The sequence below is a fragment of the Lonchura striata genome, chromosome 5 (assembly GCF_050655825.1).
Source record: "Lonchura striata isolate lonStrDom1 chromosome 5, ASM5065582v1, whole genome shotgun sequence".
Lineage (NCBI taxonomy): Eukaryota > Metazoa > Chordata > Aves > Passeriformes > Estrildidae > Lonchura > Lonchura striata.
In genome coordinates, this window is record NC_140707.1 from 34396822 (window position 1) to 34423212 (window position 26391).

Here is a 26391-nt window from a genome sequence, read left to right on the forward strand (position 1 = left end):
CTAAGTACACAGCCACACAGAAAGCCATTTCCTTCATAGAATAATTTCTCACATTATTTGTGAGAAAACCAGCATTTTTTTTTATGGTGAACACATTATAATAAGGATGTGACTATCATAGCCAGCAGCTCTTATGTTTAGCTGCTTTACAGCAGGATCTCACAATTCCTTAACATGCAAGTTAGGCTTTTTCCACCTACTCTTTTAGAGCAGGTATTATGGTCTTGTTCCTACTTTCAGTGTAGGCTTTTTCTAGCCCTTCAGTTTCCTTCATTTCTGAATAGCTCAGGCTAATTTTAGCAACAATAACAAGAAAAAATCAAGAATGCCCATTATTCCCCATACTGGACTTTAAAAGAGCTCTCCATGGTTCTGAGCTACCTCCTGCAAGAGTCACACACACTCCACAAACTCTTTTTTACTCAAGTCTGGCTAAGGCCCAAACACAGTTAGTAGGCTCTTGGTTCATAAAACTTCGTATTCTTTTTAAAGCAAGCAATGCTGTTTTAGCAAATTGAGTCTCAGGACAGAATTTCCTAGTAATTTAAATGAGAGTCTGGAAGGTATTTAGAGGTCAGTTCCACAAGGAAGAGGGGCATAAAGGATATACATCTCTAGCCCTAACTACTAAATCAAAAAGAAACAATGAAACAAGAAAATCAGTCTGCTCCCCACTTGAAAATTGCAAATGAACATTATAACAAATGGCAGCAGAAGATTAGAAGGCAGGGGCTACCCCATCATGTTGCATTATTCACATGATTATCTACTCTGAGGTAGGTATGGAGGAGCTTAAGAAGCAAAACACTGGTTTTTGAAGTTGGTTTTGCTAAAATCAAAATATTCTAGACAGATAAGTAGACTCATACAATCAAAAAAGTTTTTAGGTTGAAAAGACCTCTAAGATCACACAGTCCAACCATTTCCCCAGCATTGCCAAGTCCACCACTGAACCATGTCCCAAAGTGTCACATCTACACATAAGTACAACAAACAAAATTTTAAATACTTTGAGCACTCTGGGCTCCCAAGACAAGGAAGTCTCAAGAATATTTTGAGAAAAGAAATGGTCCCATAAATAGATGATACCAAACATCCTTCTTTTGTGGAGACTAGCAGGGATTCTAAAGGATTCTAAGGCAGGTTATACAGTAAGGTATAAAATACCACCCATATAAGATAACAAGCTGTTTAACACCAGTTAGTGCTCTGTGGTGAAATAAAGAACTGCTGAGAATAAAGACAGAATTTTATAAGAAAACCAGATGGTCTTTTAGAAAATGCTGGGAAGGACCTGGTGACTTCAAGTCCACAATCACTTCCAGATACAAGACCAGAAGCAGCAAAAAGACGTCTTTGGAGTACAACTGCTTTGTAAAATTTCAATGACCAAGTTTTTGCTCCCTATGACACACATAAACCAAGCAGAGAAGAGGTGATGAAGTTTAATTAGAAGATACTAAATTGACAGCCTACAGAAGCTTTGAGAAGCCAATTCTTACATGCATAAAAGCTATATCAAATATTTTTAAAGCACAGTGGAACTAAAAGACTTGACACAGATACCATAAGTGCAAATTATGTTTGAGCTGATTATTACAGCACATTAAATACAGGACCACAGCGGGAAAGTTAAATTAAATAAATGCATTTGCAGTTACTAGAAGGAACTTAAATTGATGCCTACACTGAAGTCTTTATTCACAAAGAAGATGACAGAAGAATTCTTGCAGCTAGGAAACTACAATACTCATCAGAAACAATAGGCACATCAATTAACACTAGGTACTGGGAAATAACATTGTTTTCCTGAGGGATGTCATGCCTCAGAAGGTGACTAAGTTTTATAAACTAAATAAGCACGGAATTAGGGAGACCTAGTTGATGTAAAATATTAGGATTTTCAGAAGGTGCTACCAGATTGTGAAATTCACTGTAATTAAAGTGTTTTCAGTTTAAAGAATTTGATATGTTAAACAAAGCAGACTTAGATATTCTTTCTACAAAAATCCATCCGTGGATACTATACTGCATCTGTCTTAGAGTAACCTAAGTCCTGGAAGCTCAGAAAGTAAGCTAGAAAGGTCATGGCTGCTTGCTTCCACTTCTACAGATAACTGCTACTGACATTTGAGTAGGACAGGAAGCCTTCTCAGACAAAAGCTCAGATCACATTAAACTTAAATCTGACTTTTTCTGACTGGATCTTACGTAGGCATGGTCATTGCTGAAAATCTCTTTGGTAAGCAAAGGAAAGAAGTGAGGAAAATACAGTAAACAACAAAATACAGTAAAACAGTGCCACAGAACTCAGCCCATTCTGATAGAGCTCTGGTACCATTCTTAAGAGTCTTCAAGATACCTAATATAATAAACTTGGACTTCTGAAGCACCAGAGTTAGGGAGACTATTTTTACTGCAAGCATTTCAAAAGCAATTATTTGGGAGTTGGCTCGAATGGTAGAGTGCATGCGTATGCATTTGGAAATAGGTACCAAGAACTGAATTCTGCAGATACACAACAAACCATACTGCTGGAGTATTTAGGGAAAACTTTTTCAAAACTATGCCTTATCATGTCAGTCTTAATACAGATTAAATATAAAATAGAGAAAACAAATTTTACTTTTAAGATCGCTTTCTCTCACATTCTTTTTTTAAGGAAAAGCAGCAGTAAACCACAGAAAGAAAGAAGTCACAATGTGTGAGTCATGTGAAAACAGAGAAAGATGAGACAACATAAGCATTTCTACAAAAAAAAATGTTATGAAAGATGCTTGGATGGTAAACTAAAACATGAAACATAACATTTTACCTGCAATTTATAAAACTGTAAGTACAGGAGCTTAGAGGAAATTAACTTATTACATCCTGTCTGTAACTTTGTTTTAATCAGAGAGCTTTCCATCCCTCATAGCAAATTTTTGAAAAAATCCCAATAGTAAGTTTTGTAAATGCAGCGATTAGTATGTTCTTCTACAAATTAACAGAGTATTATTAAGACAAACACAGTTAAAGTCTCCAAAAAGCAGTCTATTAGGGAAAGATTGAAGAAATTTTTTAATTGTATGTGATTGTCATATCCTAATGAAATCTGTGCATGTGAACACTTTGTGTTCATGTATTAATTTAGGAACCTCACTGTTTAATCTGTATATGGACTACCTAAAACACAGGCAGACTGCACTTTTCAGAACTGAGTAATAAGTAAAGTGCTCACAGGGCGTCACATGCTGCTGGCTGCTGCTGGTGTAATTAAGTCCTTCTGTATTCAAAGGACTTACTGTTCCTGCTTTGCACCCCTAACTTAGATCTTGATCCTGCAACCAGCATTCACAGAAGCATCCATACATATCCAAAGTGTCACTGCAATCAATTCAAGACAATTCTCAGAAACAAAACAGAAACCCATGCTACCTATGTGATTTCAAACATTTTCATTTTCCAAAAGCTGGTCTGAATTATTGCTAATCTTTTCAGAACGATATCCAATCATCAATTTGGAGGAAAACTACTCATTTTTTGTTTTTCATTTACATTTCTGTAACTGATGTCAAATAAATTTAATTATTTACTAAATACACTAATTGGAGTGGGAAAAGCCCACAGAATAGCAACACTGAATTCTCAGTACAATAGTGCCTCACCCATTTTCTAACCACATTATATAGAGGAAAAGAATAAGATTGCCAAAACATCAAAACCCAGAGACTTCATTTAAAATATGTGTAATCGTAAAGCATTACATTCCAGGCAGTCAGAGGGGGGGAAAAGTACATTTAGATAATACTAAAACTTGTTTTCAAAGTTCAGGGAACTAAATGTTTTAAATTCTAAAAATTCTTTATGTTTCCTATTCAGATACCCCAGAAGCATAATACATGGGGAAACATGAACTGAAAATTGGACAAATAACACTGATAAAGTGGTAACTGATTTTCTCCCTGCATTCCATCCATCACTACACAATACTACCAACATAACAAGCACTAGAAGTCTTTCTTCAGAACAGAATCCTCATGCTGAACTGAACTTTGCAGCTATACCAGCCCTCCAGCAGCTTTTGACTGCTGCATATACCTATGCTTTCATAGAGACTGAATCAAACAGCCACCAAAATTCTGACTGCATTTTACAATCTGTAAACAGCAGATTTATAAACAGCATGCAATGGAATATGTATTTTAAATATACTAGTAGTATACCTCATTTTTACATGAAAGCCTAAGATTTTCAAAAGGTTAGGTTTTTAAAGTCTAAGACTTTCAAAAATTCAACACTGGTATTTTAAAAAAAAACCACACAACCCTGATTTGCTTTAAATGGATCCATTACTAGACATACTGTACCAAGTAACACAAATCATATAGTCATATCTACATGGAATGTTACATGCACAGGTTCATTTAGTACCATTCAGAATTTTTTATACATTACCTGACCACATGAAGAGCTCTTCCCAAATCTCAACAGGTACTCACTGCCAACTTCCTTCACTCCCTATCTATATTAGAGAAGCCCACACACAAAAAAATAATTAAAATGAAAACATTATGCCAAGATTATTTGGTTGTAAATATAATTCTGAAGTTTCCTATATAGGTTCTATCCAGAAAAGCACATGAGATTATATTTTCCAGACGATTTATTCTTATGATGAAGTACACATGACCCAGTGCAGGCTCTTGAGCAGGGTAAGATGAAACCTTGCATTACACTGTTACCGTTACAAAAAATAACCATATATTCTGGATTTTTCTATTCCATTATGGGGTTACAAATTCACAAAAAAAACCTGTTTCTCTTTCTCCCCAAAATTTCATTTTTCTAAAAGCAATTGTTGAAGAGCAATTGCTGAATTACCAAAAGCAATTGTTGAATTGCCAAAACTGGGCAATTTAATTATAGTTTATTGATCAGGTCACCTCTGTATTGGCTCTTCTTCAAGATACCATACTTGAACACATATCAAATAACTCTTTTCATGGTTGTGTTTAACAGGAGTTAAACATAGCAGTCTATTAGCTCAAAGACCATCTTCAGAATTCTTGCAAAAGAAGGCTCCATTAAGTACAGCACCTTCCAGTTTCCTGGTATCAAGACCAGCATAAGCAACATGAGGAAGTCAGTTCTATATACACATTTAAAAGGATGATCCTAGTACAAAAGTATAGTCAATTAAGATTAAGGTATAACCTATGAAGGAGTCACATTTACAGGGAGCAATGTGTGGGCCACCATTTTGCAGTGCTGTTAGGAAAGGTTTCTCAGACTTTTGGAACAGTTTGGCTAAGGTTTTTAGTTTTTGTTTTAATTTTTTTTCTTTTTTTTTTTTAATATAGCTTGATTGGGATAGTTTAATGTTTTAAGTGCTGAGCTTCTCTCCTGCCCCGTTCTCTCAGATTTTCTCTGCTTGACTAAAAAGATTATAGATTAAACACACTGTATGTTAGGGTACCAATAAAAAGGCGTGAAAGTGGATATATCACTACAATCACACACCACCAAAACATTCTTAACTTACAGTTCTGAGCTTTCTAGAAATGAGAATCATTATTTTAAAGTGCTTGAGGAGATTTATCAACAAGAAAATGGGGGAAAGGGAATCAATTCTGACAATAAATAAAGAAAAACATTATGTTCCCACAAACACTTTTTAACCAGTTCATCCAAATCATTCCAAAAATAAAATATTTTATACTAAAAAAAACCCTCAACATTTTATTAATTATCTTGTTATTAGATTGTTATGAAATAATTTGTCTTCCCTGTTTGCTTAGGAAAAATGCTTTTTTTATACTTCATTCTTTAATCTTGTCTAACTAAACGACAGGTGGAGAAAGGTAAAAACAAGCTCACATGGCAAAAAAGTCTAGAATCCTCTCCACAATTTGACTGCATGGACTGGGCCACAGGAACAGAGAAAAAAAAAAAAAGGTAAAATTCTTCTTGTCTTGAAGAACACTGAACACTCTGAGAAACAGAATTGAGAAATTTAGCAGCTGAAGAAAGATAATCAATTCATAAACACAACAATCTTACTAGATGAAAGAAACACTTGATTACTCATCATAACAGGCCAAGAATTAGACCAAAAAAAGTTACATCCTTAAGCAGGATAATATTCAGGAGTACCAGAATAAATTTCAACATTTTAGAAAAAGTACGCTAGATGTGAACAAAACAGAAAAAAAAAAAATTTCTTCATACTGTGACTGCTAAAAAGGTCATAGATAAATCTTTTTTAAAAAATTATTTTTATTTGTGCATATGGATACATGCTCCTAACTTGTCTAAAGAAATGGCAGGGTTTAAAATGCTATTGAAATACATGATAGCAACAGAAGTAGCTGGCCAGTACTTAGTGAGCAACTACATGGAAAGAGTACATATTTGAACAAGAGTACTGGATTGCATCAAAATTCGGATTATTTTCTGTATCAAGCTATCAATTAATTTTTCTGAGTCTTCTTTACAGAAGAGATTTGAGTCTCAGTGCACAGAGATCTGAAGAAAATCCATGTATTTTTGGGAAAGCACACAAAACCTACGCATATTTGGCACACATTAGGAAAAGATCCCATTCTTTCTGCCATCCACTCCATCTCTAGATGACATGTTTACAACAGTTACAGTTATTCAATTATGAAAAAGTTGATGCAAAGGAATAATGGAAAAGCAGGCAATAAGCAATAGAAGACAAATGGAAAAACCCTCAAGTTCTGCCAAATTTAAGGGATTTACACAGTTCAAGACTGAAAGATCAGTGCTCCAAACCGGCATGTGGAAGAAAAAAAGCTGAAGAAGAGGTGGAAAGCTTATGTTAAAATACCCTCTGAAGCCTTTAGAATGTATGAACTACATTCCGCTAATTTTCTGAACAGAGTTATCTGTTTTCTTGACCTTGCTTCAAGCTATGCTCCCTGCTCTGGTGAAACACCAAAACATCAGCCCATTCTCATACATGCTGCTGTAAAATGCTCCCAAACTCAAGAGATTATTTTTCACTGTTCACATCCTAGCAACACTCTCTGGAATATTGCTATTGGACTAAAGAGACAAAACTAAATACAAGCTGCTAGCTGAAAAATCTAGGGATCAGTGTAATACTTCTGATTTAGTGACTTTTGACTTCAAGTGTATGCTTTAGAACAGTTTTCAGAAAGATACCATTTCAAATAAACAATGTAGCACTGATGTAGAATGAATGTTCAATTTTCAGTTTTTGCAAAATAATTTCCAAAAATATATGCATTAATTTTTCCCATTCAATGGAGCTTAGTAACTCAGATTCATCATGCAGATCATTTTACATCAGAACACGTTTTAAGAAATACATGTTGGTTAACAGCAACAATTATTAACTGGAAAACAGAGATTCCAGGTTTACATAAATTAGTTTTCTGGAATACCTGAAATACTAGGATGAAACATTATAAAATAATAAGGAAACACGTAGATCAGGAAACTGAATACAACTAGATAAATTGTTTGAATGGAAACAGAGGGATAAAATTAGTGCAAGCATTTTTAATATGAATGCTCATTTAAAATAGAAATTGTTTATAACAGAAAAATATAAAGATCATAAAATATTTTTAGCAAAATAACTTAAGAACCAATTCTAATAGTATTGCTACACTAGAAGAAGTTTTATTCCATTTATTCTTTATTCCAGAAAGCATCAGTTTTGTCATATTGCTGCTAAGAGTGGCCCATCACAGCACATATATACTTGTTTTTGCAAATATTCTGGCCCCTGTTCACAAGATCTTGTAACCACAGAAAAGTGCACAATACAGCTGACATTCCAGAGCCTTCTTTGTCACTGACAATAATTAATGAACTGTTTTATAATGCTCTGTGGGATGCTAATCACAGCATTCAGGAAATTATGAGGACTCAAGAGTCCATTTCCCACAACTTCGTTAGTGGCTTTTTAGTGTCCCCTTTATGAAATACATGTGGCTCATCACACCAATTTTCATTCAGCCACTCTCCAAAAGATACATGAATTTTTCTCAGAGGAGTGTAAAGAACATGTAACAATAACATACATAATTTTTCCATGTTTTTTTGACTTCAGCAAGAACCAAAACACATTGAAATGAAGATAATCACGAAGGATGCATGACACAGATGGTGCACAAAAACTATCAACTGCTGCAAGTGTTCACTGACCACCTGCACAGTGCTGAAAAGCACCGAGTTGTAAGTTCAGTCACTCTTACAGTTAAAGGACAATCAGCAATCGCCTTGCACCCTTCAGACTATGTTCATGCCAAACACAACTGCACATAATGCTGATGACACAAAGTCATTTGACAACAGTGCAAAATGAAAAGATTGCCCTCCAGAAGCTTGCAATTCCAGACTACTATCTGCTTGAAGGGAAATATAATGTAAATAGCTATTCTCATACATTTAGAGACACTAAAAGCATGACCTTTACCCAGGGCTGCAACTGTAACATACAGGAAAAAGCACATTTTAACACAAGGAAATTTCTTCACTGAGATGAATCAAGAGAAGAGAGATATACAATAATTCTGCCTTCCTAAGCCAATCTTAAGCTTAGAGGGGAAAGGAGTACCACTAATATTAATATGGTTGGGAAGTAAGGTGCAAAAAGCAGTCTTTCTTTGTGAAAAACATTAGCATATTTCCTGGAAAGGAACATGCTCAGTGGAAGAATTGCAAAGCCAACATTCATTCAGAAGGATTCTACCATTAGCTCAACACATGAAAAATCTATACACCATCTAGAAAGGAGAAAGGAGCAGTACAGCTACTGCATAAGAAGGTGCAATACGATGCCTGAAAATGCATTTGGCTGGCAGAAAAGGAGCTGGTAAATGCCTTGAGACAATGATGGATTTCACAGATTTATATTCCTGTTACTGTGACACATTGTGTATTTTACATAGTATTTGTGACAAAAATGTTACCAGTAACATGCTGACTTGGGTAAGGGTATATTAATAGCTGCCCCCAGAGGGGAGCATCAGGAATTGGACTGGGATTGCTCCATAGTAGTCTGTAATATCTTCGTTTCCTGAGCCACAACATGAGATCTCAGCTCCATTTGCAAGGCCAATGGCATCTAATGTGTATATTCTGCTATACTGTCTTGCTGCACTCTAATACTCATGACTACCATCTTTGTTTTGTGATCCAATGGTCAAACACTTTCTCCTGTTTCTTGCATCAGGACCACACATGCTCTCCAAGAAAAGGCACACATTTTAATAAAACCATCCATGAGGTTCAAACACATTAAAAGAGAAAATGAGAGAGAACAAAATGATTCCCAGCTAAATTGCTCAACTACTTACTAACCAAATGTCTGTTTTCAGGTCTCATCAATGCATTTTCACTTAGGATTAAAATTCAAATCTTCAAAACTGCTTAAGTAACACTTTAACAGAACAAGCTTCTTAAATGACATATATTTTCTCAGAACCTGCATTTTTACAGCTCTTTTCTAAACCTCTTAAGACTATTTCTGACTAATTTTAGAAACCCCAAACTAGGCATTATACACTCACCACAAGCCCATTAATATTGTATACAGTAGTTAATAAAACCTCCCCTGCACCCCTTCTACTGCTTGTGTTATTCAAAACCATTGTCTGTAATCCGTAAGTGCAATCTACAATATTGGTCTCTAGACCTGAGATCACACATTTGGCTCCAGCCAAATACTTTCCAGTTCAACTTGCCAAGCATATTAACAGTTAGTGACCTCTTTCTATCAAATTTAGACATTTATTAGGAGCAAGGTCTTCTTCTCAAGAGCTAAAGCCAATGACCAAGAACCTCCTGCCATGTAGCAATGAGGGAGCCCTCCTTAGAATTTCAAAGTTCCCTCCTTACTGACAGGTTTTTGGATTCATTAACCAATTTTAATATGGTTAACTTGAGTTATGACAAATATGCTTAGGCAAAATCAATCTGATTAAGACAGTATCATTAGGATCAGTTTCAAGTGAATCACCCTACAATTAACTTCTGCCTTGATTAGATTTTTTTCCACATACTAGCAAACACCTAATTTTTCTCATTCCCCTTAGACTTGGCTTATTTCAACATTTGTTTAAGTACAAAAGAAGTAAAAAATAAACCCACCAAGACTGAAGTACAAAAACAATTAAATGAAAATTTTCTTATGCTAACAGGATCTGCCAATTTCAGATGTGTTTATTAGCCACTATTTAATATAATCCAAACTACAAAGAAATACTGAATTATCAGTGTAGTATAATTTTTTATATCATTAAGAAAAGAGCAAAGCCAAAACAACTGCAGAATATTTCTATACTGCAGATGTCACCTTGACATTTACCCACATCTTGTTCTTCTTCCCATGACTAATTTTTTTCACTCAACAGCAAAAAGTATGCAAGACTATCACCCCCTCTACCATTTCATCTAAAAATTATAACATTAAATAAAAATTCATAATTCACAGATACATTTATCACACCTACCCTATCTCTCTGCATTTCATACTAAAAACAAAACTTCAAAAACCCTGTGATGTACATCCTCACCTATTTAACTGAAAGAACTTGTGAAGCAGGAAACTTCTTGCCTGGCTATTTCTTCTGATTTTGTCCCAGTAAACAATTTATCATTACAAAAGTTTAGTTTCATGTAACAGATTATTCCCAGACATTTTAAAAGGTACAGACTACCAGTGGTATTTGAAATTTGGCTTTTCACGCACTGTAAAAATAATACTAATTTAGAGTCAAATAATATCCACCAGGTTATCATGTCTAGTTTTTTTCCAAATTTTCGGTTGATGTTTTAGATTTGGATTATTTAAGTTTAAACGCAGATGCATTTGAGATAAAATGTTACTTGGTCCATAGAAAGAAATATTTAAGCTAAAAAAAAAAAAAAGAAACACTGCAATATGCAGAAAGATCTTATGCTCCTTCTCAGCATCATTTGCAAAAAACTGTTCTCCCTATGCTTCATTCACGAAAGAGATAGACAATTAAGGGGGGGGGAAATTTTGCTCCTTAATCAGCCTCTTATTATTTCAACCTCTCCTCACAGGTCTTGGATCAAGCGTTATATTTTCAATACTGTTTTCTCCTGGACTTTCCAATTTGGCAAGATAATTGTGATCTCTTGGCATGCATTAAGTGCATAGTTCCAAACTGGACACAATGATCTAGCTGACTCCATTTCTTCCTTAGGTTGTGTAGAGAGACCTACATCAGTTTTACAGTCCTGAATAACAGCACTTTCATTTGCTCATCCTGGTGTGATGTTACATACTCAGAACTACTTTTTGTGCATGATACTCTTGATTTAAGGTAGCTCTTAGCCATCAATTTCTTTCTTTAGAACTCTCAGCCATTCCTTATCCTGGACTTGCCTGTTTTCTTTTTCTTTAATTTAAAAGTAGGATTTTTAGTTTGCCCTTAATGGCTTGAATCCCATTTTTTCCTGCTCATTCTAATTTCTTGCTTCATGTTAAATTCTCCTCCAATCTTCCAACCTCTCTTTAGTGTCTCAGCCTGGTATCATTTTGCACTGCAGTAAACATGTGTGTCAATGGATCCATTAGCATCCTCTTTTCTTGAAAAGAAAAACATAAAAGACTGTTGTTTGTGCCTCTGCATCAGAAATGACTTATCTAGAACACACTTTTAATAAAGAATACAGTTCAGAGAGACAGAGGAGCAGGAAGCAATCTTTCAAAGAAGAATCCAAGCTAAATGCCTACCAGGATAGAAGAGCACACTGAAGCCAAATGTTAGAACAAGAAACAGACTTTGCTGATTCTCAGGCAAGAGGGAAAGTAGTAAATAAGACTACAGATACTCCAGAACCACAGAGGGACAGTCCTGATAAAATGGCAGGGCTAAATCAGCAACATACCTGCCTGAAAAGGTATTTTCCATCAGGAATCATACACTGATCTATTTAGATATGTAGAAACAGAGAATATGTATCTGAGATTTTAGGTGCCCTTATAATAAATAAAACTGAAGATATACAGGCCTTTTCCAGAGATTAGTTTATCTTGAAAAGCCTACTGCAGATTAGTCCAACTTACAGAATACCCCAGAAAAGATAAGAAAGTGTTTTGAATCCAATAAAAAATGTTGATTTTATCTTTATTTCTCAACAAACTACAGAACAGCAGTTCATAGATGGAATGGATTAGACTAAGTGTGAAATATGATTTGGAAAAAAAAAGGAAAGGCTACCATGGAAACATTTTTATATCTGAAAATAATCAGAAAACAATATCAAATAAGTATATGGATTATAATACAGTTTACCCAAGCCATATAGTGATAGCAGAAAATAATTCCAAATGCAGCTTGTTACAAAATCTGACCAGAAGCAGGAATCCAACACAATCCATGGATTGCATAATCAAGTAATAGGGGGAAGATATCACCTTCACTGTAGTGCTCAGTTACTTGTCTCAACCCACCAACACTACCTAGATCTTATCTAGACACTCTGCCACTGCTCAGCCTCCCTCAGTAGTTGAGCAATGCATATACCAAGCCACTGGCTTAACTATAGCTGCAGGCACTGCAGTTTATAGACCTGCACAAATCCCTTTAATTACCCTCCCACACAAGCTAAACAGAAAAGGCAAGAAGAAGTTTCATGCAGTTCTCAACCACTGTGTCTCTTTCTTGCTAAAGGAAAGAAAACATCTCTGCTAAAGACAGTCAAACCATCACCACAGCTTCCTGACAAAGCAAGTTAGTGTGAACACAGAACAACAGGAAGTACAAAAGTAGGTAATTACATATGCATGCATGCCTGCAAGCAGGCTCTCACAAGGAAACAGATTTTAATTTACAAAACTTCAAATCAAGATACAAATTGTTCTGTTACATAACATCATGTACAAGGGACCAACCAATTCTGACTACAAGCCAGGTTTTGAGAAGTCATGAAAGTTCTTCTTCCTTTCATTCATTTTCAGAGCCTGGAGCACACAGATACTACACATGGGGCTGGGGAGTTAGGAGGGTAGGGCAGGGGAAAGACTGTTACAGATTTCCTGCTAAGATTTTTTTTCCCCTCTGAATCATTGTTTCTACTCATATCACTAAACCATTCTGACTAACTGCAGTGGCTTGGAGGGATCTGGCAAAATTAGCTACTTCTAGTCTGAAGCTTCCACAGAAGCCTGTTTTTCTCCAAAGTCAAATGACATATTCCGAGCCTAACAACTTCAAAGGAGCGTTACCACAAACTGCTGGGCAAATCCACTGACAGGCAGCTGCCTGAAGGGACAGGTTACACTGCCATACTTCGCTCCTGCCTGCAGAGTCTCTCTCCTTCTTCTGAACCATTTGGACACTTCTTTGAACAGTTGTCTGAGCTGATCCATCCCAAAAGCCAAGAACCAAAACTTTTCCTCTGGATTTGTGAGGTAAATCAGTTAACTTGTTTCAGTAGGAGTCAAGAGAAGAAAGCTGGCTTCAGGAAATGGAAAAAGTCCTTTCACCAATAGGAAGCAGTCAATACAGCTAACTCAGTTTCAAGACACCTATGTGGACACTTGGAAAGCTATCACCATATTCTTCATTCTGACCAGAAAGTCCCTAGAACATTATTTGAAATCCCACTTTTTTTTTTTTTTAAATAAACCATTCATTAAACTCTTACAATACCCCAGTACTTTCTAAAGTTATAAGTGCACAAAATAAATCAAAATAATTGAGAGCGCTTTAGATGTTGCCAGCTTGACAACTACTACTGAAATCAGGTGAACTGTAAAAGCATCAAATCTGCAACAAATTTACTTGAACTCTTAGTCTAACTTGTTCAATTCTGGAAGTTTAAGAAATTTTCACAACTTTCTTGTCATAGTTAAGAATACTGATTATAACAGTCTTTTCTACAGTTGCACCAAAAAAAGAATAATGTCTTAATATGCTTGGTTTCTAAGTCCACACCCAGACTCATGTTTCAGTGAAGTTCACTTAATTCTTTAGCATTCTTCTCAAAATGAAGAGAGTTACCTTTCTGCTAAGTTTTATTTAAATTAAAAAAAAAAAAAATTGAGGACACGTGTTTGTTTCCTCAAACATTACTATTATGGTACTTGCCCAGACCTTCAAAACCATAAGAATCTGAAGCATTGGATCTGGGATATCCCAGAGCACACAATACTTTCCACCCACAACAGCTTAGTTGCTTATAACTCTTGAAACACTTCATGGAGTAGGGCCTGTGCCCAGCCTCTGCAGAAGACCAGCTTACCTCTGAGCAATACATGTAATATCTGCAATACAGATGGAAAGGGCCCAGAAATACTGCCAGAGAAATACAGGATTTTGTACATAAGACAGAAGGTACATAATGAACCTACCAAAGAATTTATCTTTTTAGAGATGAGAGGCAAAGAGGAGAAGGGAGAGAAATAGGTGTCAGGAGAAACAAAAGGTGAAACAGATATCTGATTGACCCATTTTGTCAATGGTCACTGAAAAGTGAAGAACCTGACCTCTCTTCTGCAAAGTTTCCTCTTCTCAGCTGACAAAGACTTATCAACAGAACAGCAGGTTTCAGTTCTGAAGGCAACATTACAAAGAACAAGAAGTACTTACTTACAAGCAATAATTATTGTTCAAACTAACACTTTTGGGGATTCTTCTTCCTCACTTTCATTTTGAAGCGTAGGAAATCTCTGAAAGCAGAAGAGGAAAAGATCATCAGTTTTTATCACAGAATCATTTAGGTTAGAAAAGACCTTGAAGATCATCAAGCCCAGCCAGAAACCTTCCCCTGCCAAGTCTACCACTAAACCATGTACTTAAGAGCCACACCTACCTATCTTTTAAATTCACCCAGGGATGGAGGCTCACCAACTTCCCTGAGCAAGCCTTTTAGAGTTCTTGACTAGTCTTTCAGTGAAGAAAAAACTGTTTTAAACAAAGTCTTACTTTGGAGTTATCAAGGCATGGAGCTAGTACATAATTTCCTAACAGTTGTCTCACTAATTCAGAATGGCAGCACGCTACTGAACTAAATGTTGATTCCTGGCCATTTAACAGAAAAGCAATCAAAAGCTGCACTATCAGACTCTGAAATAGCAAGAAATTGGCTGTTGAAAAAGCTTATTTGTGAACCTGACTTCAATAAAAGGAATGAAAGAAAGAAAGAAAAAATAAACAGGAAACCAATTAAAGTAACAATAGGACCAGGAACAAAGAAAAAAAATTATAAATACTTCAGATAACTGACTTTTATTGCAATGAGAATTCTGCCAAATTATTCTTATTTTTGAATGAAAATTAAGTGATTTTATATTTCAAAGAGAAGCTTCAGCAGCTATACTGTTAAAGGTGAACTGGCAACTCTAAAGCTCTCAAAAGCAGAAAGAGTGATAAAAAACAAATCTGAATTTTGTGTTTTCCTATTCATGTAATAAATTATTTAAAGCAATCAGCACCTACAAAGTCAGAGCCCATGAACTTCCAAAAATGGAAAGCCTGAGGGAAACAGGTAGCCTATTTTCACTTCTATTTGAGATTGATAATCCGGGTACACTTTGGCTAAGGCACTCAATGAAAAGGTTATAGCTTTTGCTGTGATAAAGTATCTCAGAAACTCAAACCAAAAAATACAACCCAGTTGCACCATGTATAAAAAGCAAAATCAGAAAAAAATAAACTCATTTTTTTATTGTAGCTACATATAGCCATATCAGCTACACTGCCTGCTTCACAAAAATTGAGAGGTGAAACTTTCAGCTGAAGGTGACTCAAGAAGCAAGCAGAACAAAATTCAGAGTCCACATGATGCAAGAGGTAGTCCTACAGGGAAGAACACATTAGAGCATGGTCTAGAATGATGCTTACTCTTACTTTTGTGTGAAGCATTATGATGTATTTTCTTACAAGTTTATATTTCCAACCTCATTAACAAGTAAAAGGTAGTACATTATGTGAGACATATATATGGAAAAACAGATTTAGACAGATTGGTTCATGGTAAACATGAAGTGGAAACATTTACATTTCATATAATGAAAAGAACTATTACTAAATTTACAAGTTGATTTATTTGTAAGCAACAGAATTGCAAGCAGTACCAAAAGGCTTTCCAGTCCTACCAGGCTGGGCAAATCACCATGCCCTACATTACTAACAGAACAGAAATAAAGGTCTCTGGGCTTTTTCCCACAGTTCCATAAAAAGAATACAGTCACTTTACATAAACTGTGATTATCTTAAAACAGCCAGTCTACTCTGACACATTCAAAACTACTATAAAGTTTACAATTTTACAGCCCAGTATTGCTAATAAATCCCAGAGATTTGAATTCTATTCATAATGTAAAAATTGAAAGTATTTTAAAAAATATTTGCATTTCTGTTTCCACCACCTCAAGAGTATTTACAAATATCACCAATTAGACAGCAGTTCCTTCCAGATAAATTTGCCCTCTTACACAGATCTTTTTGAAGATAAAGGTCATGAAGTGACCTTATGGATAGAAAATTTTAGTTATATGCCCAGTTCTGACTTTGAATAGCTGCGTGTACAAAGACTAGTCATTACCATTTTCTTTTTTTTTTTTGATTCATATATATATATATATTTTTATATATATATATATCCTTATAAAGGAATCAGTGACATCTGCAGTGTTGCAGTGTTCAATCCAGTCTCCTGCATTACAACCAAAACCAAGTCCAAAACATTTCATCATTTTCATGTAATTTAAGTTGCATTTTGAAAAGACACAAAATTGGAAATCAGAAGAGCAAGGTTCAAGGAGTTCAAGGATGTCACACTTTAGTGACTGTAACTACACAAGTGTTAGATGAAAATATTTACGCCACCTTAGGAATTGCATCAAGAAATAAGAAGAAAAGGAAACACTTCTCTTATTCTTTCTCCATTTGACTAGGGCAAACTGATTTAATTCTGAACACAGCCACTAGACCCATATGCCAGGCCAACTTTCCCAATACCATTCAAAACTCCACCTTTAGAGAATGCAAATTGTGTCTGCTTCAGAAGAAGATAAACTATGCACTAAGAAGAGAAAAAATAAAAACAATAAACATTCCCGTTGGATGTGGGAACTCAAAATGTCTTTCAGACATTTTTAGAGGTTCCAGGCCTTGGTCAGAAGCATTCTAGACCCTGGCAGACAGCTGAAAAACAGCTATGATTTTGAGTTTGAGCCATGGAATGAATTACCAACTTTGGAGGTGGAACAAGCAATCACAGAAGGTTAGATAGTATAGTAAAAGTAGTTACAAAGTAGAGGGGAAATTTTTTTAGTATTGTACAGGAGAGTTTTAACACATGTACAGGGGGGTTTTCACTTTGTACATGGGGGTCAGAAGTTCTAAGATGGAGGAAAGTAGGCTGATCCTGTTCTTCCTCTTTCTTCTTCCTTACTTCCATGTTCTTGGTGATGTTGGCACTCACAGATTGGTTTAAAGTAGAAAAACACTTAGCAACGTAGGTAGTAGGTATTGGGGAATAATTATAAACATGTTATACGTTATATATCATATAAAAGATAGCAGCAACCCTGGACGGAGAGAGAGACGAAGAAGACAGCAGATAGAGAGGATGTCAGGGTGTGTGTGTGCCTCTACCCAGGCCACTGATCAAATAGCCGCAGTCCAAGAACATAATCTGTTAGATAACTAGCAATAAACTGCCTTGAGACCGAACAGCTAAGCCTGCGGAGTTTTTCTTTGGAAGCACGGGTTAGAGGAGGAATTTCACCACCACATGAGATCCCAGAGCAAGGCTAGGGTTCTCACAGTTGGGATATGGACAGGATACCAGTGGTAGATCTGAGAAACAGATCAGAATTTGAAAAGAATAGTGAAAACTTTATGACAAATAACAATCAAATATTTCCTTATCTATTCTACCCTCTTTCTCAGAGATTTCTTTTATTCTACTACCAAGAAATCCCAAATTTCCTTTTTAATTTCTGAGTTCAGGATCAACCTCAGCATCTTACACAGTATTCTTAGATAAATATATAAAATACCATCTTGAACCACTGAGTTTTTTCTCCTCATTTCTGAGACTAGACCTCATCCTCTGATTTTCAAACAAGATTTGTTCATAAATTTATGTCTCAGATATATTTATTTTCAGATGTTTCTGTCCCATATATGCGCTCACACCCAATAAAGACTATTGTTATGTCTTCCTAGGTCCTACTTGCCAAATGCTTTCTTTCTCCTTTAAGAAGGCAAGTTCAGTTTAATCACACTACCAGCTCTTTCTTATCCAAATGACTTGCTCTTTTCTGAGTGTGACTGTGATCAGAGATAATGCCAGTCTAAATGTAAATCAATGAATGCTTTATTGGCTGGTCCTAACAATCTGTTTTTAAAAGCTAGAAACTAGCTGGTGTGGTTTAGAATTATGTTACCCTCACCAAGCCACATCATCTGAGAAGGAAGCAGATCAGGAGCTGGGTGATACAACAGCAATCTGCCTCTGATCATCAGTCTGGGTCTAACCAGAGTTCTCACCAGTGCTCAAGTACGTGAATTTACAACCTATTTCTTATTTATTAAACATTTTCTATTACTCCAAATGCATAAATTTACTTCTAAGAATGAATATCCTACCTTCTCTAGTACAAGCCATTTCTGAAGCACACAGACCAGCTTTTTTTGTAAAGTCACCCGCATTTTCCACTGCCAGCTCTACAGTTTCAAGTTTCAAGAAAGTGACTGAGCCTAGGTTAGGGAGAACATTGCATAAAAAGAATCTATTTTAAATTACTTAAAACACTTAAACACAACACAACACTTCTAACAAACAAACAAAATCAGTAAATTGGTAAAGAAAAAGAAATGGAAAATTATTCCTTCTGTAAATCCAAGTGAGGCTCAGAACATGATTTTTCCAGTTTTAAGAGATAATGTCGTTTCTAATGGAGAGTATGCAGAAAAACTGAATTTCATTTCTCCTATACCCATCAATCCATCTGCCTGGTAGAACTGCTAATTGCTGGTACTAAGCAAATTTACTTAAACAAATATGGAAAGAAAAACATCTCACGGAGACAGAAGTAAAACTAATATTTTTGATGTAGATATTAAAAAAATCATGTACGGTTTTCTATATATATCATATAATGGTTTGGGGTTTGGTTTTGTTGCATTTTTTCTTCAGATTCCTTACTGCTAAGAGCTAAAAATGCTGGCATATGCAAGGTACAAAGTCAAATCATCAAACTTCTACTGCACAGAGAAGCAGCTCCCAAGAATCATCTGTTTTGCAGAGAAGTACACAGGATTCTTTATGCAGTTCAATTTGGTATAGGAGGCTCCCCTTCAAACAAGCTTTAATTACCACTGGTTTGAGAAGGACATAGAAGTTGGTCAATGAAATTCCACTTTCAATCAAGCCAGATTATTCCCCAATATTCATCAAAATAAGCATAAAAGAGAAAAATCTCCCACTTGTCTTACTTTGTCACATAGTATTTTGCCACTTGACCTTGCTCTAAGAGTACACCATTTTTAACAGCACAAATAAAAATGAGGAACAAAATTTATTATCATTAAGTGCTTATCCTTTAGAGAAGAAAATACAAGAGTAGCTTTAAGGTACAAAGTCCCTTCATGCTATTGAAATTTTGACACATAATGGTTTATCAAGGCACAAACTCAGAACACTCTACAAAACTGATGCAGTACACAGAACAGTGCACAATCCCCTGACTTCTTTCATGGACATATTAAAGGGCCAAATAAAGAATTAAGTTACAAAAAAAAAACCCAAATATAAACACATTTTTAACCTATCCAACTGCCAGGAGGGAGATGACTCAGAAGGTAATAAACCTATTATTGCACAGTTCTCAAGTTCTTTCCTGCTCCTGTCCTTCAATACACAGTGGCCCAAGCACTTGACTCATTTCTCCCTTTTATTTACACGGCCCTAGCTGACACATGCCATTATTCCTGGAAGACACACCACTGTTTTCAGTGTCTGCAGGCCTACATTTTTCACTTTACAAAGTTTTGTGTATGCTAGAGTAACATTGCTAATGCATTACACTATTACATGTGTGGTACAAATTTGGGGAAAATTTGGAAAAACACTTCAAGCACTGGACCTCTTTTAGCTCTCTCAAATCCAGGAGAACATATGCTTCTTTTCCCCAGAGTTCCACTTTTTCTCAGCCATGTGAAGTGCCATCTGTGCTTCCCAGCCTGGCAGGCTAAAACTCTGCTGTCATTCAAATCACCAGTGAGCAAATTAAAGGCAAAGACTGTCCTCTTTAATAAAATAACAAGACTTACAAATGGCAACCTAGATCACAGCTCCAAAGGAATGAGTGGCAAGCGTAGGTAGCTAAAGGGTCACAGGGAGGAGAAGGTGGCAAACAGTAGAATATCTCCAGAGCTTCTTTGTAAACTTCTGCTTCTCAGCAAGCTAACACAAGAACTATAGGAATAAAAAAAAGGATAGCTGGAAATCTCGGAAAGTAAACAAAAATATAACTCAACTGACACAACACATCTCATGAGATACTCCATCCTGTTATGGCTCAGGGAGGACAGATATATAGGGTGGGGCAGGAAGTCTTCTCTTGAATATCTTCAGTATGTCTCTGCTGGAATACAGAATGCAAAAGAAGCCAAACACTCCACATAACATTAGAATGGGGAAGTTACAATGGGCAGGAAAATGTAGACCTCCTATAAATTACCAAACCAGAAAATAAAATTTAAGTGGGTGAGGGAGTTGGATAGACTGTTGAGATTGTTTATTTCTTTTTTTTTTTTTTTTTGGTTGCTGGGTGTGGTTTGGGGTTTTTTTCTAGACAGCTAGCAGAATCATTCAAAGTATAAGATTTAATATTAATGATTCACAGAGTAGGCCTTTTAGGAAGCAGATCACAGATAAAACTGAGTTAACCTCTAGTTAGTAACTGGCTTAACTATTGAATTTACAAAAGTTAACCTGAAAGGTGACATCAATATAGCAACGACTAAAACTTTCCCAGACACTGAAATGCAAATCATCACGTCAGAACAAGTCCTGAAATATTTTTGACAAAGGCCAACTGCACTCTCCCAACCTCTGGGAACAATCTGAGGGTTATCACATGGCTGGGAAAACTTCCAATAGCATTGTGCACACAGCTACCTGTTTTAAGGCTGAAAGATTAACAGAAAGGACAAATCTCAATCTGTGCCAGCTGTTCTCTGTAACAGACAATGGTCCACTTTATTAGGGATGATGCAGTCAAAAGGGATTTGAAATCAAACCGGCTTAAGGAAACTAAAATTAAGTGCAGATAAAGTCTGGAAAAGTACATTTAAAAAAAGAGGAGAAAGTAGCAACTATATTTAGAAATTCAGCCAAAATAATGAGAAAAATTCAAAGGAAAGAAAATCACACAGAAAGAACACTCTGTGGACTCTGGCTAATGAATGAAAAGACTGGAAAAAAAGTTGTCAGGAAAACCCAATTAAGAATGTTGTTAAGTGAGAATACAGTCAACATATAGAAGAAATAAAAATCAACAAGAAATAAACATGAATGGCAAAACCCATTCATTTAAAATTAGGTCAAGAAACAAAATTTTTAAAAAAAAAGACTTAGAATTTGAGGGAGAAAATTGTTCATTCAGTACAGCCTCATGTTTATTTGTTACCAGTTGCAATAATTAGTTCAAAAGAGAAAGTCCATGCTACCAAAAGACAATGACAGTCACAGGGAAAAAAAAATCAGCAAGCTTCACAGAAGAAAGACAGTACCACACATTTCACTGAAAAACAACTGTGATGTTGAAAACACAACACAAAGGAACATGGCTGCAAGCCAATAGAAAAAAAGTCTTATTTGTTTCTAGTTCATATTTACATTAAAAAATCTAGAGAACCTTGCTATTAATTTCACAGAATCATTTTAAACTGTGGAATTTAATTCACACTATCAAAGTTCTGACATAAAGCAGGTAAAGTTTTTTAAAAATTAAAAAAAATATATACACTTTACACTGCAAATACCAGCTACCCCTACAAATACCATTACTCAAGTATTTTATATTCAGAGAAAATCTATATTGGAAGAGATGTGAACACACAATAGAAATATCAACACCAACAGAATTATTATTGAATTGAAACAATTCATTTAGTAAATTAAAAGAAAGAAACCACATTTTCTATTGTGCCTTAGATGCCTCACCCTTTTTCTTAATTTTTTTCTACCTTCTGAAAAAGGTAAGTTCTTCAAACCTACCCAAAGTGAGCACGTGGTTTGATTTTGCTATGGAAATTATACTAGGAATTCATACATAATTTCATCTTTTCAAAGATTTTAAAAAAAGAACCAAATAAACATTGTAGCGCTTTATTGCAAAGCCTATCATCGATCAGCTTGAGTGGCTCTGCTTTTATTAACTGACTGGTCAAGTAGCAGTGCATTAACAAGATTGTGGTCAACCTCACTGCTGTGACTCAGACCCATACCAGCAGCTGTGCAGATTTCAAAGATAGTATCAATTCTGTACTGCTGCCACTGCTCCTCCATAGGAAGGTTAAGAGCATTCAGCAACCAGGAAGCTGAGAAAAAAAAGGAACACACAACACTGCTTCCCTTGAGAGTAGTGCAGCTTCGTGTTTATCAGACATGGTAAATGTTCATGCTCAGCAGACAGGTTAATCAAAGTTAGATCTTCAAACAAACCTTCAAACAAAGTCAAGACTACCAAATTTAAGATCCTGGTAATTAAGATGAAAGAATTAAATAGTCAGGGATCTTCAATAACAAAATCTGAAAGACCTTTCTGCAATGTCTGTCAGGTGCCTGATAATGAAGGGAGCTGAAATGAATATTAAATATAATTCCATCAGTATAAATATTATGTAGAAAACCCATGTAATTTATATCATTCAGTGCAACAGGAATGCCTTTGAATATATTCCTTGATACTACACACCAAGATTTACAGAACCTAAATGTTAGAGAAAAAACATGTAGTAATACTAGAGTACATCTCATTTCAGAGAGATTTCAGGTCTTTTAAGTTGCTGGTATTTAAAAAATTTTTGACATCTTTTCCTTGAGCAGGCTTCACCACAAACAGACTAAAGCAGCATGATATTAAGAGACTATTCCTTCAAATGTACACTTCAATGTTCCTCCTGAAGTGGTTGTTATTTTCCTGTCTCCCACTTTTACTATCCATTAGTCCATCCTATATGACTTTCTTACTTCTCACATGCTTAATTTATGAAGAAAATATTTAGCAAATTATACATATGTCCTTCCTACTTAGGGATAAAAAGCAAAAAAGTTGCATGTTGATTTTTAACGGAGTTGAATTTCATCTTTTTTTTCCTCTTTCAGTTTATAATGTATGAAGGAGAGCAGACAGACACTGTAATGAATTTACTATGAGTTAAAGGCTCCACAAAAAAGTGTTTTATTCATACCCAAAGCAAGTATGCATTAGTAGTAAGTCAGATTTCCCTACAGTAGCCAATGACTGTGGTACAAGCCACCCTATATGACCAGTATAATCTGGTATCATTACATAGTTTTGTATATACATCTGTCTATATGCATATAATATGGATACGTTTCATCTACACTATACATGTAACCCAGTTTTCAAACAGCAAAGATTGTACCAAGCATCACTTCTGTTTCCCTTTGTAACAGCTGCTTCATTTAACCGTAGATCACCCCTGCCCATCAGTCAGATGCTGCCAGACACCAAGCACAGAAAACAAGGCAGTACTCAAACACCAAGAGATTACAGAATTATGAAAATGGGGTTTCTGCTAAATCCTGATTCCAGTAACAGGACAGTAGGAAAAGAAAAGGTAGTACATGGATGAACTCTGGGAAACATGAAAGAAAAGACATTGAGATAACATTAAAAAAAACATATGTAATCTTAAGCCTGATATACAAGCAAAATTTGTAGCAGCTTTCACTGTACACTTAAGTTTTACAGAAATACAGTCTGACATCAGAGCTGTCCATCACTGAACTCATTAGAGAGCCCACTGGATAAAGGACAAACTTGTCACTCACTACACTTCATACATTTCCATCAGGAAATAGAAGGTCTAAAGCTGAGAAAGTTCAAGATAAAAGAGAGATGAGAGACAAAATGTTTTGTTGAAACTCAAAATGCACCCTGGCTTCCAAATATCTTTTCTCGACACACTATACGTGCTGTCACCAATTATACATATTTAATTAGTGTAATTAAGGGGAGACAGACACCCCTAATAGTACAAATGTCATTAGAAATCAGTTCAACTGACAATATTCCATTTTGGTCTACCATTGTTTATTCTTAAATACTGTCACACTGTATTTTTTTATGGTAGCACATACTAATTGCACATCTGGGAGTATCTACCTTGAAAATATCAGTAAGTCTTCACACCCCATGTCCAAACACAGCTGAAGAATTCTCAGATGAGAAACCACAGTTCAGAGCATTTTTTTATCTACAATCACATTTGACCTAACATAAGAATAAAAAAAAAGAAAGCCATAATAGAGCCCTGAGATCTAGATACAATTCAACATCAGGTGATGGCAGTTAATAAACACCATATTAATAAAATATTTTCAAGCAAAATACAAGAAAAGAACTGTCCAAAGGAGTATTCCAAAAGCTTCCACTTCACAGTACTAATAATTTCAAAAAGAACCCTTAAAACTACAACCTTTTTTCATAAGATATGCTTTAACCAGATAAATAATCTATTTCATTGTGGTTGATTCTGCCAGGGACAATAAAAGTTAAAATACTACACAACTGTAGAAGACATCAAGAGAAAAGCCACTAACAAAAGGCTAGCAATCTAAAGATTCCCTATTGGCTTATGACTTCAAGGAGCTCTTGTGTAACAGAATGGCACAGAGAACATTAGGTACACAAGCAGTTCTTTACAGTAAACCCCCTTAAGAAACAAAAAAACTGGCTAAATACATTTGACTTGCAGTTGCCAGTGAGTTTTACCCATTATTTACAAACTTCTCAGCAGGTAACAATTTTCAGGAATACCCAGGCTGTACCTTTGCTGTCTAACATAGTATGACTATATTGTAGCATTTCATATCAGCGTCACAAGGAAATATATTTAAATGAAAATTTAGGAACTGTGAAATAAAGTGTTTCTGTATTTATATTCACTATATGAACATGAAGAAAGTCAAAAGGCCTGACTCAGCATGAAAGCTGTTCAGAATCCACATGTACCTTAAAAATAGCACTGTGAAATAAGTAAGATACAATTCTGATTACTATTTTTTCCACTTATTTCCAAATATAACCATGTAATTGATACCCTGGTTAACATTTCTGATGGGACACTAAACAATTACCTCCATTTACTAGCTCAGATTTTTGAAAGCATAAAAAGTTACATAAATCTATAAAATCAAAAGGACAAGATTAATAATTTCATTTTCTATATCTATAGCAAAACACCTCTCCTATGAGGAAAGACTGGCAGAATTGGGTTTGTTCAGCCTGAAAAAAAGAGAAAGCTTCAGGGTAACCTAATTGCTGCCTTCCAGTACCTGAAGGAAGTCTGCAAAAAAGAGGGACTTTTGAGAAGACTTTTGAGAAGAGCATGTAGTAGCAGGACAAAGGGGGATGGCTTCAAACTGAGAGTAGACTTAGGAATCGGATAATAGGAAGAAATTGATTCCTGTGAGGATATGAGGCACTGAAAGTGGTTGCCTGGAGAAGTTGCAGATGTCCCATCCCTCTAAGCATTCAAGGCCAAGCTGGAGCTCTGAGAAACCTGGTCTAGTGAAAGGTATCCCTGCCCATGGCAAGGGGGTTGGAACGGAATGATCTTTAAGGTCTGTTCTTACACAAACTATTCTATGACTCCATGACATTCAGGGTATCATCCCAATGTCTTAATCGGCATGGCATGACTTGAAAACACCTGATAATCTAAACTATATTGTACCACAGTCAATTTTATGCTCATCTTCCAACTCTCTCCTCTAAGAAAAGGGCTCTCCACTGGAGAAAGCAGGATGTTAGGTAAGCAGGAGAAAACCTGGAATCAGACGTCAAAGTACTACAAAAGGCATCCCCAGCAAACAAAGATGGGGTGAGGGAGAAATACATGTCACATCAACAAAAACTGAAGCTACAAAGGACCTATTTAATCTTTTCCTAATGACAACTGATGTCCACTTGACATAAAAAGTTGGATAAAGGGTATTTTAACCACAGGTGAAACCTGTAACTGTGAACAAACCAACACTGGAGACACGCATGCAGTTAACCAATCCACTCAGCAGGCACAGAAATGTGTCAGCTCCCCTTCCATTCTTGCGAAGAATAGCACCCAAACAGCAAACCTGAGACTGATACAGTTGGAAGAGTAAATG

At 35.7% G+C, this 26391-nt stretch overlaps 1 protein-coding gene across 11 annotated transcripts in view; it reads right to left on the reverse strand.

The window, feature by feature from the left end:
* Positions 1–26391, reverse strand: part of FUT8 (fucosyltransferase 8) — a 97248-nt gene that overhangs the window by 60298 nt on the left and 10559 nt on the right. For 4 of the 11 annotated variants that reach the window (XM_021533259.3, XM_021533257.3, XM_021533253.3 and 1 more), the window contains exon 2: positions 14608–14683. The exons of 1 other annotated variant lie outside the window; for it this stretch is intronic. The gene's annotated coding sequence lies outside the window, so the exon portion shown is untranslated. Of the gene's footprint in view, positions 1–4437; positions 14566–14603; positions 14684–26391 lie in introns of those variants that run through there. 6 more of the 11 variants (XM_085580260.1, XM_021533254.3, XM_085580261.1 and 3 more) reach the window with 2 other exon arrangements.